The sequence below is a fragment of the Rhinolophus sinicus genome, chromosome 8 (genome assembly GCF_057876585.1).
Source record: "Rhinolophus sinicus isolate RSI-liver-muscle chromosome 8, RSI-T2T, whole genome shotgun sequence".
In the NCBI taxonomy this organism is placed as follows: Eukaryota; Metazoa; Chordata; class Mammalia; order Chiroptera; family Rhinolophidae; genus Rhinolophus; species Rhinolophus sinicus.
In genome coordinates this window covers 42,304,058-42,324,731 of record NC_142508.1, presented here as the reverse complement: position 1 = coordinate 42,324,731, position 20,674 = coordinate 42,304,058, and the positions used below count along the sequence as shown (strand labels likewise).

The following is a 20,674-nucleotide window of genomic DNA, read 5'->3' as shown; positions in this document are numbered from 1 at the left end:
TTCTTTATCCATTCATCCGTTCAGTGACACCCAGGCTGCCTTCCTATCTTGGCTATTGTAAATAATGCTGCAATGAACATACGGATGAGCACATCCCCTTGAAGTAGCATTTTTGGTTTGTTCGGATAAATACCCAGAAGTAGGATTATTAGGTCCTTCTTTGTCTCTTGTTACAGTCTTTGTTTCAAAGTCTATTTTGTCTGGTATAAGTATTGCTACCGCGGATCTTTTGTTTGTTTGTTTGTTTTCACTTTCATGAAATATCTTTTTCTATCCCTTTACTTTCAGTCTCTGTGGGTCTTTTGATCTGAAGTGAGTCTCTCATAGGCAGCATATGTAAGGGTTTTGTTTTCTTATCCATTCAGCTCCCCAATCTTTTGATTGAAACATTTAATCCATTTACATTGAAAGTAATTGTTGATAGGTATGTAGTTATTGCCATTTTATATTCATATTTATTATTATTATTATCATTATTATTATTTTTCCCCATCTTAAAGAAGTCCCTCTAAGATTCCTTATAATTCTGGTTTGGTGGTGATGAACTCCTTTAGCTTTTTCTTGTCTGGGAAGCTCTTTATCTGTCCTTTGATTCTAAATGATAGCTTTGCTGTGTAGAGTAATCTTGGTTGTAGGTCCTTATTTTTCATCACTTTGAAAAGTTCCTGCCAATCCCTTCTGGCTTGCAAAGTTTCTGTTGAGAAATCAGCTTACAGTCTTATGGGAGCTCCCTTGTAGGTAACTAACTGCTTTTCTCTTGCTGCTTTTAAAGATTCTTCAGGGCCAGCCCAGTGGCTCAGGCAGTTGGAGCACCGTACTCCTAACACCAAGGTTGTCGGTTCGATTCCCACATGGGCCAGTGAGCTGTGCTCTCTACAGCTAAGATTGTGAACAACAGCTCTCCCTGGAGCTGGGCTGCTGTGAGCAGCCGGAGGTTGGCATGGGCTGCTGAGTGCTTCCAGTGTTACCGTGCACCGGCTGCTCAGCTGGCATGAGACTGACTGGCGATGGACTGCACAAAGCTCATACTACCAGCATGGGTCAGGGAGCTGTGTCCTACACGACTAGACTGAGAAACAACGGCTTGAACCAGAGTGGGGGCAGAGGGAGGCAGAAGAAGGGGAAAAAAAAAGATTTCCCTCTTTGTCTTTAACCTTTGGCATTATTAATTATGTTGGGTCTTGGTGTGGGCCTCTTTAGGTTCATCTTGTTTGGGACTCTCTGTGCTTCCTGGACTTGTATATATATATTTCCTTTGCCAGGTTAGGGAAGTTTTCTATTATTATTTCTTCAAATAAGTTTTCAATTCCTTGCTCTCTCTCTTCTCCTTGATACGAATGTTGGTATGCTTGAGGTTGTCCCAGAGGCCCCTCAAATTCTCCTCAATTTTTTGGATTCTTTTTTCTTTTTGCTGTTCTAATTGGGTGTTTTCTGCCACCTTATCTTCTAAGTTGCTGATTTGATCCTCTGTTTCATCTAATCTACTGTTGATTCCCTGTACTATATTTTTCATTTCCATTATTGTATTCTTCATTTCTGACTGGTTCTATTTTATGTTTTCTATGTCCACTTTTATGTTTCCTATCTCTTTGTTGAAGTTCTCCCTGAGCTCATTGAGCACCCTTATAACCAGTGTTTGGAACTCTGCGTCTGGTAGATTACTTGTCTCCATTTTGTTTAGTTCTTTTTCTGGAGCTTGGTTCCCTTTTTCATCTGGAGCATGTTTCATTGTCTCCCCATTTTGGCTGCCTCCCTGTGTTTGTTTCTGTGTATTAGGTAGGGCTGCTGTGTTGCCTGGTCTTAGTAGAGTGGCCTTCTGTAGTAGGTGTGCTGAGGGGCTCAGTGGCTTAGTCTTCCAATCCTTTGCGATTTTTGTTTGATCATTCTTACCCTTTCAATTTTCAAATTATTCCTGCCTATTGCCATGTTGGAGAGTTGATTGTAGTCTTTTCTACTACAAAGTTTATCAAGCACCTGCAGGGGACCAGGCACTGTTCTAGGCAGTGGAGATTGTCTTGTCCTCCTGTTGAAGGCTAGGGCTTGGCCTGAGCTTGGTCTGATATAAGCCACTGATGTGGTTTCTCTCTGGAAAATTTTAGCAATGGTCCCTGTCCTTAGGAGGCTCAAGTCTAACTAAGGAGATGACATATACTTCATAAAACCTAGGGATATACGTGAAACCAAATTTCAGAAGTAGCAGGAGTTCGCTGTGGACTGAGAGTAGCTCAAGGGACTCTAGGTCAGGTGGAACTTGGGCCGATCTCAGGGTAGGGAAGGATTTGGGTTGGTGGAGGGCAGACAGGAGGGCAGTGTAGAGAAGAAGCATGAAGCTAATTGGATGGGTGCCTTTGAGGGTAGGGACTATTTATTGTTCAATTTTGTGTTCCTGAACTTATGTAGGGCCTGGTACTCTGGGAGTACTCTATAAAGGTTTGTTGAATTGAGTGGTATTTTTGTAACACCTCAGCTAGGTCTGATGTATTAGAAAGCATGTGAAAGTGCAGTCCATTACCAGAAAGAAAATGTTATTGATAAATGGTCATGCATACACATGGAACCTACCCGGGATATTTTACTTTTCCCATTGAGTTGTCTGTCAGTCCACTCCCAGGCTGCTGCAGGATCAGGGAGCTCCTCCTCAGACCTTCCTTCTGGTCCCCTCAGTCTGTTTACCCTTCTGCTCTCCCCAGGCCCTGGCTCCCTGTCAGTTAATTCTGTCTGATTTTCCCCTCCATGGACTTGGGGTGGGGTATAGGGTCCTGTGTACCAGAGGAGGGGGCTTTGTGTCCCTCAAGCCCATTGATATTTACAAGAAAAAAATTCTGAGATGTTGTAAATTAAAATTACAGCAGCCAGAGAGTGAAAGAAAGACACAAAACAGTTCCCCTGTTAATAGCTGTGGACAGGCTCTGACAAAAGACTGCTGACATTCCTGTATATCTGTTGGAATTTAGGATTAATTTCCAGCTAACTATTTCTGGGATTATCCAAAAGAGAGAATAGCCAGGTGCCATTGAACCCCAGGAGCCTCTGCTTATTTACACATGAATTTTCCAATCTCTTGCCCACAACTAATCCACAGGAGCAGACACGTCTTCCTTGCAGACTCTGCTGAGCCTATCCCAGAATTGGCCCATGCCCTGTCTAAAGCTAAAATAAGTCCTTACATCTTTCTTCATCCCACTTGATGTATAAAAACGTTTGCAAAACTTGGGGATGACGGACATGCTTTTCTACCTAGCCATTCTGCTGTGGGTTTAGACTCTATGCCCCAAGACCAGTCTTCTCCTTCTTCTTTTTGGTTCCCTCCATAACCTAGAGCTCAGTGAGGGCAGCGACCAGGTCTGATTCACCTTTGTCCCTCCAGTGCAGGTTCTAATAAATGTTTGTTATAAAATTGACTAAAATGTGTACATCTACACAGGAATGGGATGACTGAACAGCAGCACAGGTAAGAAAACTCAGTGTCCTCAAATCAGTCGATGTAGCATTTTACTTTCTAAATACACGTGAGGTGCTCAAAATGGGGAAATGGGTAGTCTGTGGCTCTGCTGCTTTGCTTAGAACACTCCTAGAATTCGGAGTTTCCTGTGGTTGACACACTTCACTTGCCCTTTGAAAGTGGTAGGAGAGTGTAGGGAAGTGGCTGAGGGAAGCTGGGAGGGGTTCATTCATGGTCATTGTTCACAAATATTTGAAGGTCGTTGTGTGAAATATTTGAAGGTCGTTCACAAATATTTGAAGGTGTTGTGTGAAAAGGTTTTAGTCCTTTTGCGGTGCCTAGAGAGCGTAGGACTAGAATTGGTGAGTATGCATCAGACACATTTTGGCTCAGGATGAGAAAGAACTGTCCCAGTAAAGTAGTTTCCTTGAAAAATTACAAGTTTACGGGTAGAGTTCAGGCAGGGGCTGGATGTCTGAAAATAACTATCATAGTGATTTTTTATTTTGAAGGTTACTAGGGCAGAGCTTGGCTTGGAACCAGGTTTCCCACTAATATCACATTTCATTAGGTCTTATAAAAACTGCCCTTTGAAATGTGACATTACTCTGATGCGGCCTGAGCTCTGTCTGACAGTGACTGCCAGGCATTGTGGGTGCTCGAGATTCACTTATCTAATCTGTGACTTGGACTTCACCCCCTTTGCCAACCCTCCCCTTTCTCCTTTACTGGTGAGAACATGAAGACTTCAGTGCATTTCCCGATCAGGACCACCAGGTGGCAGCGCTGCCCCACCGGTGTTTCCTAAGAACTCGCCAATATGGGCACGTCTGGGAGCCCAGCTTAGGAGTAGGGAAATGTCACAAATGAAGCGACTAGGTAAACTTCGTTTCTTCTTCCTATTTTTTTTTTCCTGTGAAGGGTCAGAGCTGAGGTAAGCCTGAAACCATTGCATTTTAGAACTGGAAGACACTTTAGAGAAGTGTCTCAAACGTTTAACGTGCTTACGGAACCCCTGAGGGTCTTGTTTAAATACAGATCTGATTCTTCTGGCGGGGCCTGAGATTTTGCATTTCTAATAAGATTTTGGATGATGCTGTTGCTGCGGGTTGGTGGACCACACTTTGAGTAGCAAAGCTTTAGAGGTCAGAGATTAATTTTCCCTTCACCCGATTTGTGGATGAAGAGAAACTGAAATATAGAGGGAGGGACTTGCCCAATATAGTAAGGACGTTAGTGTGGAACGTTTTGCATTTAAACCCAAGCTTTTGACTCTTAGTCCAGTTCTCGCTCCACTACATCATGTGGCCCCCTGTACTCTTGTTAGTGGCACCTCTTTAGCTTAGGAACCCAGAGCTCCCATTTTTACACCCCCCCCCCCCTTTAGCTTTGCTCAAGCCGTCACTTTGGTTACTCCCTTACTCAAAACCTTCAGTGGCTCTTCTATAACCACAGATCAATATTTCTATCTAGTTTTCAAGTCTGTACAAAGTGTGGTCCCACTTTAGCAAGCTTCCCTAACTTCCCTGTTTCTTACCCCTTTCTTTTTACCATAACTCTCCCCACTCCTTCCTGTTCCCTAGACACACCACGCTCAGGCCTTTCTCAGTGGTAGCAGTACTGGCCTGGCTCTGGAGTCAGACATAATCCCAGGTCCACCACCGACCTTGGCAAATTACTTCACCTTTTTTTCAAATGTCTGATCTTATATATTTGTTATTCTTAGAAAATCTCATTTTTTACTGGACTCAGACTTAGAGGTAGAAGCTCTCAGAGAGGACAGCGTACGTCTCTTGGCAATCTGTTCCTGTTTTTGTTTTTCTTTGGCCTCCTTCATTCTCTTGGCCAAAAGTTTAGCATATTCTGCGGCCTCTTCCTTATTTTTCTTAGTCCGCTGTTTCGTCAGAGCCATACGCCGGTGTTTGTGTTGCAGGATGTGTGGAGTAACAAGACGCTGAATCTTGGGTGCTTTGGTCCTGGGGTTCTTACCTTCTTCGTTTGGGGTTTTCTCACAACATATTGGCAGACCTCATCTTCTTTAGAGAGACTGAAAAGTTTGCGGTTCTGCCAGCTCTTTTGGGCCCCAGGCAACGAGGCACAGTAGCATCAGTGAGACCAGGAATACCTTTCTCCCCTTTTTATACAATGACCAAGTTGAGAACACTCAGATGGGCATCCGCAATGCAAGCCCGAACAGGTCTGCGCCTTCTTTCTCCAGGCCTCCTTGCTCTGTATCAGGAATGCCCCTTACTCAGGAGCAGGCGGACACGGCCATGGGTCATGACACCCCACTTCATGGGGAAACCTTATTTGTCGTTCCCACCACTGATTCAAACCACGTAACCCTTCAATTTTTCACCCAGAGCGTCAGCAGCAACTTCTGTGGCCACACGCTTCTCATAAAACGTACGAAGTTTGCGTTCATCGTCCACGTCAGTGAGTTTCTGGCAGCCAGTGGCTGAGACAGATGTTCAGCTTCATCCTGACGCAGCCGACCGCCTCCGAGATGCCATGAAAAAGAGCACTTCACCTTCCTGAGCATCAGCGTCCTCCTGTGAAAACACCCCATGCGGTGGGAGAAAGGAGTAAATAAAACAACATGCAAACCCACTCTGATTCCTGAAACCGCCTTCAAACCTGGCATCTACAATGGTGCCTGACCCCTGGTCCCCTGCCTGTGATTCTCCTGGTCTCTGTTTCTGAGACGTAACCTTCCACAGGCCTGACCTGAATCCTGTCTCTTTCATGAAGCATTTCCCAGCCACTCCTGACCTCGTTGGTCCCACACTTCTATAAATTATTTCACCCATGTTTTAGCATTTACTTATGTGCCAGCCCTCTCTGTGACACCTGTTAGAGGGGCTTGAGGAATAATTGGCTGTGTAATAATGGAGGGATCATTGAGTTGATTTTTTTGACTCTTCCCTGAGTGTCAGCGTTACCTTCTCTTTCGTCCCATTGACTAGCGGCAGCTCCCCCTGCACCAGCAGCCCCAGATCCTAGCAGTTTGTGAATATTGTGGGGCTAGTTCTCATCTGGCTCCTTTCTGCCTCTGCTTTTTGGTCAAATTTCTGTGCATGTTATCAGATGGCCCGTTGATGAAATCTCTTTATAGAAAAGAAACCCCAAGTGAATAATGCTAAGGAAGTTGGGCACAGTATTATTTCTTCTTTACCCTGGGCACAGGAGATGTGTATACCTTCCTAGTTCATGAAATTTACAAGGTCCTCACTGTCTTACCTCGGCCCCAAGTTCCAGGCCTCTAGAAGAGATTACGTACAAAAGACCAAGTGGGGAGACAAAGGTTGTTTAAGGGAGATCACATACCTGTGACCTGGATTCTGTGAATTATTCATTCAGCCATGCCCAGAAGAGTTCATCTTTGCGTGTGTGGTTGTATATTTTATCATATTATCCATAATTCCCTCCTCCAGAGGCAATTAGGAGCTCATGTCAGGAGCTTATGATAGTAAAATTACATGGGTTGTGCTTTCACTGCAGTAAAAGTTTTTCTGAGGTCTGGAGGGAAAAGAGACTAAAGGGCTGGACATTTTACTTAGTGACCTGCCTTCTCTTTTTATTGGACAGCAGTCTACTCACTTGTCACTTTCTCAATTGGGAATTTTTTTTTTTTAATGGGAAAGTATTTTTTTTAAAAAAGATTTTATTGGGGAAGGGGAACAGGACTTTATTGGGGAACAGCATGTACTTCTAGGCCTTTTTTCCAAGTCAAGTTGTTGTCCTTTCAGTCTTAGTTGTGGAGGGTGCAGCTCAGCTCCAGGTCCAGTTGCTGTTGCTAGTTGCATGGGGCACAGCCCACCATCCCTTGCGGGAGTTGAACCGGCAACCTTGTGGTTGAGAGGAAGCACTCCAACCAACTGAGCCATCTGGGAGCTCAGCGGCAGCTCAGCTCAAGGTGCCATGTTCAATCTTAGTTGCAGAGGGCGGAGCCCACCATCCCTTGTGGGACTCGAGGAGTTGAACGGGCAACCTTGTGGTTGAGAGCCCACTGGCCCATGTGGGAATGGAACCGGCAGCCTTCGGAGTTAGGAGCCTGGAGCTCTAACCGCCTGAGCCACCGGGCTGGCCCTCAGTTGGGAATTTTTGCTTTCCTTTCCCCTATCATGGTCCATGCCGAAGTCCAGATATACTTATCTGTGGCTGGAACTGACTGGTTTTTTGTTGTTGTGGTGGTTGTTTCGTTTTTTATTTTTTTAAAGAGAGGCCCAAGGAATGGGTTCCTTGCTGATTTCCAGTGTTTTAATCTTCATTGTCTAAGCTGGTGGTTTCCAACTCTGGATGTTGGTTAGAATCACCTGCTGGGCATTTAACACCTACCAATGCCTGTGCCTTATTTCCAGAGAGCCTGATTTGATTGGTCAATGGGGTGGCCCAGGCATTGGTAGTTTGAAAAAGCTTCTGTGTAAAACAGTCATTTCACCGTGGAGAAACCTTAGCCAGGTGTTCAAAGTTTACATTACCAGTAATGAGAGGTGTGGAAATCATGGGCCTTCTGATAAAATGGACTGAGAAAACACAGCAGTGTCGTGCGGGGAGGCCTGCGGGGTCTCTGCTCCCGCTCCCCACATAAGAACGCAGGACATGGTGAGGCCAAAAAGGAACACCCACGGAGCCACAGATAGGGGAGTCATACCACTATATTCTCTCTGGCGGCACTATACTCTCAATGGAGGCTGGATCCACACTGTCCGCAAACCGCCATCCACACTTGCCAGCCCAGCCGCCATCTTCTTGCCAGCCCCCATTCTTTCTCCTCCTCTCCTCTCCTCCGTAGCCGCAGCAGTTATATCGGCAGCTAATTGGCTAACTGGCTACAGCTGACGGTCAATCAGCCACAGCTGACGGCCATCTACTACCCGAGCCAGCACTCCTCCACGTGAGGCCGAGAGCCTGTAAACTACTTTCTGGGGCTCTGCCCCCACACTCCACCCCTACAGGCTCTCGCCTCACAATCTACGCGACAAGCGTCTTCCGCGAGGGGCCCTGTGCGAGGAGCCTGAAGGTGAATGCAATATCCTGGACACAGCCAGGCTCTCTGGGCACAGCCAGGGTTTCTCAGGGCACCACCAGTGCTTCTGGGCACAGCCAGACTTCCTGGACTTCTTAGGGTACCACTAGTTTTCCCGGGCACAGCCAGGGTTTCTCAGGGCACCACCAGTGCTTCTGGGCACAGCCAGACTTCCTGGACTTCTTAGGGTACCACCTGTCTTCCCGGACACAGCCAGGGTTTCTCAGGGCACCACCAGTGCTTCTGGGCACGGCCAGACTTCCTGGACTTCTTAGGGTACCACCTGTCTTCCTGGACACAGCCAGGGTTTCTCAGGGCACTGCCACTCTCTCTGGGATACAGCCCGACTTCCTGGGCACAACCAGGGCATCTTCAGGGCTCAGCCAGACTTCCTGGATTCAGCCAGGGCTTTCAGGGCACTGCCACTCTCTGTGGGCACAGCCAGACTTCCTGGACTCAGCCAGGGCTCTCAGGGCACTGCCACTCTCTCTGTGCCTCTCAGGGTACCCTGCTGGAACAACAGCGACTCACAATCAAGGTGCTTACATATTCTCAATGGCGGCCAGTCAAGACACAAAAGCAAACATCCCCCAGGTCCACCACAAGGTGGTAAGTTCCCAAACAGTCAAGCTGTCCATTAAATTAGGGATGGAAGGCAATTCCCCATAGTACATAGTCATTTCTCCAGGGCTGTCCTGGGGGTGAGGGACGACCTTGACCTCACCCTATCTCCCACGGAGGACTCAGCAAGCGTTACCTCCTGGGACTATAAGTCCTGCATCCGGGCTGCCTGAGCAGGAACTTCCCCAGCCCACAGGGCTGCAACGACCTTCGCTTTCTCCGGCCTGTGCTGGTTGGGGAACCATCCACATCTTTCCACCTCTCCACGGGGCTCCATCTCTCCAGCAGCTGCATGGCTTTTCCTGTGCTGGTGGGAGAACCGTCCACGTCCTCCCACCCCTCCACGGGGGTCCAGCTCTCCGGCAGCTGCTCCTCTTGGTCTTTCAGAGACTCAGTGTTCATAAACACAAACTGCTCCACCGTCCTTTGGAGAGCTTTGGCTGGCACCATACCCTGCTCGCTGCGCCATTTGTCGTGCGGGGGACCGTGCTCGCTGCGCCATTTGTCGTGCGGGGAGGCCTGCAGGGTCTCTGGTCCGGCTCCCCACATAACGCAGGATATGGTGAGGCCAAAAAGGAACACCCACGGAGCCATAGGTAGGGGAGTCATACCACTATATTCTCTCTGGCGGCACTATACTCTCACTGGAGGCTGGATCCACACTGTCCGCAAACCGCCATCCACGCTTGCCAGCCCAGTCGCCATCTTCTTGCCAGCCCCCATTCTTCTCTCTTCTCCTTCTCTCTCCTCCGTAGCCGCAGCAGTTATATCGGTGGCCAATTGGCTAACCGGCCACAGCTGACGGCCAATCAGCCACAGCTGACGGCCATCCACTACCCGAGCCAGCACTCCTCCACGTGAGGCCGAGAGCCTGTAAACTACTTTCTGGGGCTCTGCCCCCACAGCAGCCATTCTGTGGTATTCTTGCCGAAAGTGCGTAACCTAAGTTTAATCATTAGAAAATATTAGGTAAGCCCAACCTGAGGGTTATTCTACAAAATAACTGACCAATACTTTTCAAAAATGTTAAGGTCATGGAGGAAAAAGAGATCCTGAACTTTTTCTGCCCGCTCTCCCATCCCTCTCCTCCACCCTATCCCACCCCACCCCAACCGCAGTGCTGCTCTGGTGGCATTGTTCTTGCTCTGAGCTCTGAGCTTCTGTTAAACCATGTTGTCTCCTTCTAGTTTCATCGTGATCACCTCCCGGGACCTCATCAGCCATGGTGAGATGTTCTCCGACATCTACCAGATCTGGGAGATTGCGGATGGGCTGTGCCTGGAGCCGAAGGGGAAGATGGTCAGTAGGACAGAGGGTGACTTTGATGACTCGCTCATTGGTGGAAATGCCTCCGCTGAAGGCCCGGATGATGAAGGTACCAAAAGCACCAGTCACTGGTTTGATATTGTCATGAATCATCATTAATAGGAAACCAGCTTCATAAAAGAAACGTGCAAGAAGTATACCTGAAACCTATGTAACTTTACTAACAATTGTCACCCCAATAAACTTTAATTAAAAAAAAAAAAGAACATCAAAGATTACATGAAATCAGTCAAAGGCAAATTTGAAGAACAGAGCCCAGAAAGAGTAAAATCTTTATGACGGGGGCTGCAGAGCAAATCAAGCACAGCCTTGCTCATTTTAAAAACTACCGGTTCTTTACTGGTGAAAACATCCATCCAGATGGCACGGCTGCTCTGCTGGACTGCCGTGAGGACAGTGTGACCCCACATATGATTTCCTTTAAGGATAGTTTAGAAATGGAACTATGTTAACACAGTTGGCCATGGGGGTCCATCACCCATCACCATCTGTCATGCGGGAGACCCTGCTCGCTGCGCCATTTGTCATGGAGGGAGGCCTGCGGGGTCTCTGCTCCCGCTCCCCATACAAGAACGCAGGATATGGTGAGGCCAAAAAGGAACACCCACGGAGCCATAGGGAGGGGAGTCATACCACTATATTCTCTCTGGCGGCACTATACTCTCACTGGAGGCTGGATCCACACTGTCCGCAAACCGCCATCCACGCTTGCCAGCCCAGCCGCCATCTTCTTGCTAGCCCCCATTCTTTCTCCTCCTCTCCTCTCCTCCGTAGCCGCAGCAGTTATATTAGCGGCTAATTGGCTAACTGGCTACAGCTGACGGCCAATCAGCCACAGCTGACGGCCATCTACTACCCGAGCCAGCACTCCTCCACGTGAGGCCGAGAGCCTGTAAACTACTTTCTGGGGCTCTGTCCCCACACCATCCTAACTAGCTGCTGCTTTTCATTCACACAGCAGAACAAGGACAGATGGGACTGGCGTTACCTTGAGCTCTTCGTTTATTTGATCTTGATTTATTTGGAGTGGACGCATTGTTGTTAAGAAAAACATGTGTCACGCAGGGTGCCATGCGGGGTCTCTGGTCCCGCTCCCCACATAAGAACGCAGGACATGGTGAGGCCAAAAAGGAACACCCACAGAGCCATAGATAGGGGAGTCATACCACTATATTCTTGCTGGCAGCTGGGTGGGAGACATAGGAAGCAGGAGCCACACGATCCACAACCCTCACTCCGCCGCTTGCTAGCTCAGCCACCATCTTCTTGCTAGCCCCCATTTGCTGCTGGTGTAGCCACTGCAGTTATATCAGTGGCCAATAGCTCACTGGTTACAGCTGACGGCCAACTAGCCACAGCTGATGGCCATGCAATCACAGTTGATGGCATTTCCTACCTGAGCCAGCACCTTTCCACGTGAGGCCGAGAGCCTGGAAACTGCACTCCTGGCTCTGTCCCCACAATACTTCTGAAGTAATCTTCATGAAAGTGCTGTTTTGTCACATTTCTAACTGTCTCAAAGCTTTCCGGTGACTCCTGTCATCTGTAGGAGTCATATTCCTTAGGCTGCCGTTCAAAGCCCCGAAGCACGGCCCGAATCTGCTCCCGTGGTCTGTGATCTGAACCTCATTTAATTTCTCATGTCTGAGTTTATTCTAATTCCTTTCCTTCTTCCTATACCACCCTTGCCTTCCTGCTCAGCCACCTGAATTATTCTTCATTCTAAGGCCCATTTCAGATCCTGTCTCTTCATTAAAGCGGCCATCATTCCTTTCTTTAAAATCTGGAAGGTAAGATAGTGTAGAGTGAAAACATGAGCTTCAGATTCAGAAATAGGTGAGCATGAATCCTGGTTCCACCTTTTACCAGTTCTTGCATAAGGGATAAGTTAATTGACTTCTTGGAGTTTTGGTTTCTCATTTGCAAAACAGGGATAATAGTACCTACTGCAAGGGGTCACTGTGAGCGTTAGATGAAGTACCAACAAACATAAAGGTCCCCAGCCCACAGGAGATTCTTCCTCCTCTTGTTTGTAACTCAGTGGTCCCCAAAGGGATTGTGGGTGGTGCAAAGGCTCTTATCAAAAGTTTCTTTTGCAGCTTTAAAAGATATTTGTGTTTGGTCAGCACAATTAAATACTCAACTGAATTGAGTGCTTGGGGCTTTAAGGAATTCAACTGAGATCTTTTTCCTGGAAACCAACTCAGTAAATGGCTGACCTATGGATAGAGGAATGTAACCCAATAGAGGGAGAACCGAGGGACAATGAGTCTAAATGGGAGAAAGCTGTGATGCCGCCCGACCCACCCCTTTGCTCTCAGTCAGATGGCACTGAGAAAATATGACGCCTTAGTAAAACTCCTTAAACTATGAGTCCTGCACAATAACCCTCCAAAAAAATCCATGTTCTTCCCAAGTGGTGTGTACATAGGTGAATCAGGTCCCTTATGAACTAAACACCTTACTTCCTTTTGTGTTACCTCCATCCACCCACAAAGCTCACTACTGGGTTAGGTGGTTTGGCCCCAAGTGCCAGGCTTCTAGAACTGATCTCAGAACACAAGGCCAGGAGGGGCAGGCTGAGAAGGAAGTCAGGTGCCAACAGGCATAGAAAGAGACAGGTGGGACTGTCTCTTTTAAAGTCCACAAACTCTGGGTGTGTTTTATGACTGTTTCTGGTTTGGTATCTCCTCCCCTTTCCCCTTTGTGACCATTCCAGGGACTCTCCCTCTTCCTGTTTCCTTCTCATGATGCTTTCTTTCCCCAATGCACCCCTTTTATGGCCAGAGAATGGCTATGCAAATAATTGACAATTCAGTGAGAATGACTTCATGGGTACCGGGAACCTGACGTATTTCTTCGCCAAAGATATTGAGGCTCATAAAAGCAATTATGCAGTTCAAAAAAGCTTTGATGAAGGGGTATGCAGTTGTGAGCATGGTGTTAGGGCACAGGTGCAGAAGGGACAGGCAAGACAGAAACAAAACACTGACTGTCAAGTCCTGAAAATGGAGGGGGCAGAAATCATTCCGGAAGGTGGATTTCATTCAAGAGACCTCAGAAATCTTAGGGTATCCTCTGCCCAGATTAAATTATTAACATTTTTTGGGTGAGAGATGAGGTTAAATTATGGAATTGTGTGATGCGTAAATTATTTAACTTCTCTGTGTTTTTAAAAATGTGTTAAAATGGGATAACTGTCGTGCGGGGGACCCTGCTCGCTTCACCATTTGTTGTGTGAGGCGGCCTGCGGGGTCTCTGCTCCCGCTCCCCACATAAGAATGCAGGATGTGGTGAGGCCAAAAAGGAACACCCACGGAGCCATAGGTAGGGGAGTCATATCACTACAATCTCGCTGACAGCTGGGTTGGAGACACGGGAAGCAGGAGCCACACGATCTGCAACCCGCCGTCTATTTGTCTCTGCCAACCTCACTTGCTAACTGCAATCCACTCTTGCTAGCTCAGCCACCATCTTCTTGCTAGCCCCCATTTTCTGCTAGCGTAGCTACAGCAGTTATATTAGTGGCCAATGGCTCACTGGTCACAGCTGACGGCCAACTAGCCACAGCTGATGGCCATCCGATCACAGTTGATGGCCATTTACTACCTGAGCCAGCACCTTTCCACATGAGGCCGAGAGCCTGGAAACTGCACGCCTGGCTCTGCCCCCACATAACACTCATGGCATTGTGTGTGTGTGTGAAGACTATAGCTACATATAAAACCTTTAGGTTAGTACCTGGCACATAGTGAGTAAGTGTCAGCTATTATAATTATGGGAATAAGCAAAGGTGCCACCCTGGTCATCGAGGGTGGGGGGCATTTTCTAGGCATACTCCTGGAAGGCCAAGGGGGAGGCTTAACTTCCAGGAGTAGAAAGATTGGGTAGCAGTAACGTATGAACAACACTCTGGAAAATATCTTAATTCAACAGCAGAAATTCGCAGAAGGTATGTGGCTTCTGTCACAGTTATTTTCCCTGTGGGTCTGGAATGTGTCCTAGAGTTAAATGGTTTTGCTGAAAGCCAAGCCTAAACAACAGGTTTCAGGGGATGTCTTGCAAATAGCATTTATCTTGCTAATGGAATTCCCTATTGTGGCCCAGGGATTCCTTTCTTTTTTTTTTTTTTTTTAAGGTTGGATTGGAAACATGAACATGTATTGACACCAGTTACATGGCTTTTGTCAGTAGCCTTATGGGAATAATGGATAAAGTGGGTTGACCCAGATGGCTTCTAAGACTGATTGGACTAAGCAATGAAGTACTATAAAGCCAATCATATTTTTTCCCTAAGGTGGCTAGCGGTTTCATAATGGTCATAAATTAACATTATAACAAACCTTAAAGCTAGTAATTCCCTTCTCATTTACCTTATGTTCAATTTCCATTGATTTCAATATATATGAGTGTAATTACCACTACTGGCTACTTTGCATGAAATTCAGTATTCTACAGACCCTGTGGAGTCATGGGATTGAACCAGGAGTCTCTGACTTTTACGTGAACTTCAGGGGTCCTGTGGAGACCAAGCCAATTTGGTTTAGGTTAACCAGGCTTTGTTTTACTTGTAAGAGAAGCCTCTTGCAACAGGATTATTCAGTTTCCCAAATAATGGTGGCATTGTTTTAAATTTTTCTCTTTTCAGAAGCAGCAGTTTTATAAATAGAGTATTGGGTTAAGTCTAAAAATGTGTACTCCCTAGTCAACTTTCATTTTCCTGCATATGGTCATGAGAACGGATTAGGATACCCTTCACATTTTCAAGCAAAATTCAATTTAAAATGTTTGTCCTTGCTGAACTCCAAAAACAGCCCCTTGAGAGTAAACCAGCAGAGCATGGCATTACCCGAGGAAAGTTGTAGGTTTCATCATAAGCACCAACAAATCTACATGGCTAGTTCTGCACGCCTTTCACAGAATTTATTTTACACCTGTTATACCAAACAGCATTTTAAACACTGACATATGAACTCCCTAATAAGATAAAGAAAAAAAGCATTTATCGTGTGAGAAACAAGATAGACCATCATTTAGTCTTCAAACATTATTGCACTTTAACTTTCATAATTTGACAACGCATTCATGAAAACAATCTGCAGACCACTAGTTTTAACAAATTAAAGAATACTTTTAAGCAGACATGACTGTCCTAAATTGTTTATTAGGTAAGAATTTTACCATCATTACTCATATTAGCGGTAAGGGTGGAGCTGGAGAGTATTGTGCATTCTCCAAGATGGACACTGAGAACCACCAATAAACAGTATGGTGGAACCTGTGGCCCTTTCCAAGGCCACGGCTTTTGCGGCCTGCAGATGTCAGGCCTCGCGTCTCCCTGTGCTTGTGGTCTGGTTTGGGGATCCACTGGGTTTCAGGATTCTGTCTGATAACTTTATGGAATGGATCAAGGAGGATACCCTCAAATAATTCATACGTGGAATCTTCACCAATCCTGTATTTTGTAGGAGGGTTTGATTTCTTTCTTGAGAGGTGGATATATAGCTGTGAGTTTTTGTTGTTGTTTTGCTTTGGTTTTTTTCTTTTACCCATTAGGGAAATGATAGAGTGGCTCTTTTCTCTACTAATAGTCTTATAATGGAGCCACCTAAGTCTCATCTTGATTCTTCCACCCTCTAGGGAGCTGTGCCCTTTCCTGGCCCTCCTAGAGCCAGGGGACTCAGAGGTCACACAGAGCACTATGTGAGGAAAAAACAAAACAAAAACAAAACCCAAAACCCAGGGGTGAGTAAGAACTGTTGTAATTGCCTCTATTTTCTTAAAGTATGTGTTTCTTTCTCTCTTCCCCTTCTCCACCCTGATATTTTAGGGCCACGTCTTGATCTCTGGGCACAAAACTGGTTTCCTTGCTCCTGCTATGGTTTGGTTCCACCCACCAAGACAATGGATCTATTTTTTCCTATAGTCAAAGGCCCTTGTGTTTGGCCCCAAGAGTTCCACCCTGAACTGGTGCCAAAGCTCACGCCTTCCTGTTCTGTTCCTTCCAGGTCACCTTGGAATCTGCAGGCTTGTGGGGTGGAATAGGAGTCCTAAATAGTGTCCAGGGAGAGGGGAAGGTTGTGGGAATCCCATTGAGCTTGGGAGAGTCGTCTGTGCCTGTTGGCAGAAAAGGCAGAGTTGTGGGCCGGGGGACCTGATGCTGGTGACTAAGCTCTGCCCCTGAATCGGTAGCCTTGTTTCTCTAGGCCTTAGCCTTGCCGGCTGCAAAATGAGGAGATTGGACGAGATGAACTCAAGCCCTGGAGCTTGAATGGCCTGGCCATGCATTTTCTTTCTTCTCTCCTTCATTGGAACCTATATCATCTCTTCAAGGGCCCACGGATCCACCATCCGGTGCTAAATTCAGTTTTGGATGTTTAGTAAGATGCCTATGGACGATCCAGGTGGAAATACTGGGTGAGCAGTAGGAAGAAGCTCTAGAAGGAGGCTGGGCTGGTGCCAGGGCGTGGAGGAGGCCGACACGGGAACTGCGAGCGGGCCCAGAGCCTGTGTCTGTGCCATCTGCTTGGCCTAGTTTCCTTGTCAGAAGGCACAGGGCCGAGTTCTACTCATCATCAACCTTTCCTCTGTTGATCAGAGTGACTTTTCAGGGTTTTGGCCAGGTGGATATTCTTAGCCTGGGGTCTCACATATTGACTGCCTGTAGGTCTTTTGGAAAATGGGGAAGTGAGGGCTGAGAAGACATGAGGGGAGAGGAGGAAAGGGGAGAAGGGAAGGAGGGACTTTTGGAGAAACTTAATAGAGAAGAGCAGGCAACCAAGATACATACACTATAAAACACTTTAACACTCATTATGAAACATAAAAGCACAGTGTAAATTTAAAGTTTTGTTGAGAACATGACATCCCTGGGGCAGAAGGGGTAGGGGTGGACTAGGAGGGCAAAGGGAAGAGGTCACTTAGAAGGAGCAAGCTCGTAGCTAGGCTACTAGGTCTAGATATGTCCTTGCATGGCTCCCAATAGCTTAAAAATTGCCTGACCTATCAATTTCTTGGGAATAATGAGTTTTATAACGTAGTCCATAAAAATACTAATAGGCAACAAATATGGCAGGCTTACTAATTATAGTACAACTGACAACTAGTACAGCTAATTGCTTACTAATAGAACAACTGAAACCAACAAATATTGCATGCTTACTACCTGCCAGGCAGTATGCTAAACACTTTAAATAACTGGTTTACCTCATTTGATCACAGCCGCATAAGAGGTGCGTACTTTTATTAGCCCCATTTTACAGATGACAGGACTCAGGTGTAGTTATTGGCCCAGCTCCTTGCAGCAATTGTGCTAGAGCCAGAATTTGAAGTCAGGTCTCCTGGGAGACTTTATAGCATGTGCCCCTAACCTAACCCAGCAGACCAGTGGGGAAGTGACAGAGCGGTCCTCAGACCATCTTTATTACACTGATATTTGTGACTTACTGAGTTGAGGCTGGATGTTCTGGAATGCAGTGGCCCACAGTTTGGGTCTGTCCCTCTGTGAAATCGACAATGGGGTCTCTCCTTGCTTTCTTTCATAGAAAGAGGGGTGAGCTCCATTCTGAGAATGGATGAGATCATGCTGACATTTATACTAGAGGAGGCATTTTGAGTCAGTGTCTTTTATTCACACTTTCCTTTCACCCTTCATTTGCTTCTCTCCTCTCATACCCTCACCCCGCCCACTCCTCCCCAGGGGTGAGTTTCACTTCTGTGCTTGTCCCCTGGGTAGCTTACCACCTGGGTGGGACAGAGACTTACCACCTGGGTGGAGGCGGCCAGGTGAGCCTGGGTGCGATTTGTGACTCAGTAGGGGGTGTGCACTGGGAGGGAGCCTGTCCGCTGTGGTTTCTCAGGTGCAGCCACATTCTGACGTGGAGATGGAGCTTCCATGAAGTTCAGCTGCCTCATTTGGTCTCTTCAAGAGCAGGGCCATGCTGGGAGCAGTGGTGGGGACAGTGGAGTCGCAGCCTGGAAATCCCATCACCCAGGATCTGCTGTGTCCAAATCTTTTCTGAAATATAGGGTCAGTCCCCCTAAAGCTTTGTGCCAGGCAATGCAGACAAACAGGAGGAAATCGGAATCTTTCTCTCATCCACTAGCAAGTCTGGAGGGCTGATCCAGTTACACCCCCTACCTTGAGGGAGGACAGTGGAGAGTTTATACAGTTCACTTGGGGGATGTTCACACTGACCTCGGGGAGATCCAGAGGTGGGGGTGCGTTCTGGGCTGGGCGTGAGGGGATCTCGTTCTGTGTCAGTTAAGTGAGATCCTGTTACATGAGAAAGTCACTAGCCCACTCTGGACTTGAGTTTTCTTATCTGCAAATTGTGGGATTTGGGTGAGGTAATCTTTCATGTTCCTTTTTTGCTCTCCAGTTCTGAGTCTATGATGAGCAGGGAGACGGGGCAGGTGTGGCAGAGCCCTGAGTGCAGCCCCTTTTTTTCTGTCTCATGTGCCTGCCTCCCCCCACATGAGCAGGTTGTGAGTTCTATTTGTGCCTCCTCTTGCACAGCTCTGTTTCAGTGGCCTGAAGATGCCCGCTGTGGGTGTGGGGAGGGGTCTCAGCCAGGAGCCCCTGGGCCCTGGGCCACGAGGGCCTGGTTGGTAAGCTCCCTATCCTTGCACAGACGGCTCGTGTGCTGGTGTGATAGGACTTCCTGTTCTCCCACCTCCTCCACAACCTAGCCCTGGGCATTACATTCAGTTCCGGAGCAGGCTATCATTATGTTGATAACTTTCCTGGCTGTTTCCTGCCTGTGGTTTCCCGAAACAAATAGCAGGAAATTGTTTTCACAGCCTCAGGGTCTCTGTTTCATGTTTTCCTCTTTCTCCATAAAAACTGACACAACACACAAACGCAGAGACACATGTGCCTGCGCCCTGCATTCATGGAAGATGAAGGGTGGGGTTATATTCTTAATATTGTCTAGGGGCCTGCATAACACATATGTGTATCGTGTGATGTCTGAATGTCTCGTATGTTGCTGTCACTTAGAGTATAGAGTGGGTGCTGTGAATGTGCGTGAGTGTATTGCATGTACCTGGGTGTGCGTGTGGGTGACAGCGTGGGGTCCATGGCAGTGGATGCCAAGAGGAAGTGATTTAGGAGCTGCATTTGTTCTCTTTATGTTTCTACTTTTTACGCAATTATACTGGTTACTTGTGTTGTCAGAGACCTGATTAGAAAGATGTTAGAAATTTCCTTAATCCGGTCTGAAATTCACCTTGTTTTATGCTTGGCTGTGTAACGTGCGAGGGTGTGGGGAGGTGGAGGATGAAACACCAGACCTTCTTGAACAGTCTGATTGTTGATTATTGAGCCATCTCCACCCTTGGATTTGTGAGCAGGACCCAGGGGATTTGAGAGCTGCTGTGCACAGTTCATCATCCTTTTCTGGGAAGATTAGAGACAAGTTGACAAGCAGGAAACAGGTCAAATTTGTGGCTTGTTTCTAACTAATATTTAGACATCCCGACTTTAAAAAACAATTGAATTTCACTGATACTGTCACTTACCTACCAGCTGCCAGGTGCTGAATTTTCAAAGATAAATGAAATTCAGCCCCGGTCCTCAGGAGCTAATATGCAGTCTTTTCTTGAACAAGGCTTTCTGAGCCTAATTCCCTCAGTACCCAACTCTGTCGAAATGGTAAGGCTGTGGGGACCCTCAGAACCAGACAGGCAACGTCAAACTCTGCAGTGGCTGATGGAGCAGAGTGAGTGGGCAGGCGTCAGACATGTGCGCTTTCTGACCCTCCTTTTAGGAGCACAGTGACCAGGAAGTAGGAAACCGGGCTCTTTAGAAAATGCCGTGATAGGTAACAGGGTGGGACGGTGACTCCAATTGTCCCTTAGCTTGTCTCTCAGCTCCTCAAGATTTGAGAGCATGCCCTCAAGCATCCCCAGAGATGGAGAACAAGCATATATCCCTTGGGGCCTGGAAAGATTTGTTAGCTGCTCTTAAGAACCTTAACAGTGAGAAGGCCGGACAATTTCTGGCCTTGCACAACTGTCTCTAGGGAACTTACTTCACTCCATTCAGACCAGGAGGTTGGGCAGTAGCTAAGGGTGGGGTAGCAGGACAGATGCACAAAAATGCTCAGACCAACTGGTGTCAAACATTTCTCTGAGGCTCCCATACTAAGCTAGTATCCCTTTACCATGCTGAGGTACCAGTCAACTCAGGTGGGACGTCCCCGCTCCACTGAAAACTCATCCTGCTAAAGCTTTGTGATGCCCTTTTGAGACGT

At 47.1% G+C, this 20,674-nt stretch overlaps 2 pseudogenes across 1 annotated transcript in view; one reads left to right on the top strand and one right to left on the bottom strand.

Annotated features, from left to right (window-relative positions):
* LOC141567441 (translationally-controlled tumor protein-like) overlaps window positions 1-10,870 on the top strand; it is a 29,078-nt pseudogene extending 18,208 nt beyond the window's left edge. The window contains exon 4 of the transcript XR_016022001.1: window positions 10,280-10,870. The product of XR_016022001.1 is annotated as a translationally-controlled tumor protein-like (transcript). The remainder of the gene's footprint in view (window positions 1-10,279) is intronic.
* LOC109435685 (small ribosomal subunit protein eS6 pseudogene) lies at window positions 3,892-7,948 on the bottom strand (annotated as a pseudogene).
* Window positions 10,871-20,674: the final 9,804 nt, after the last annotated feature.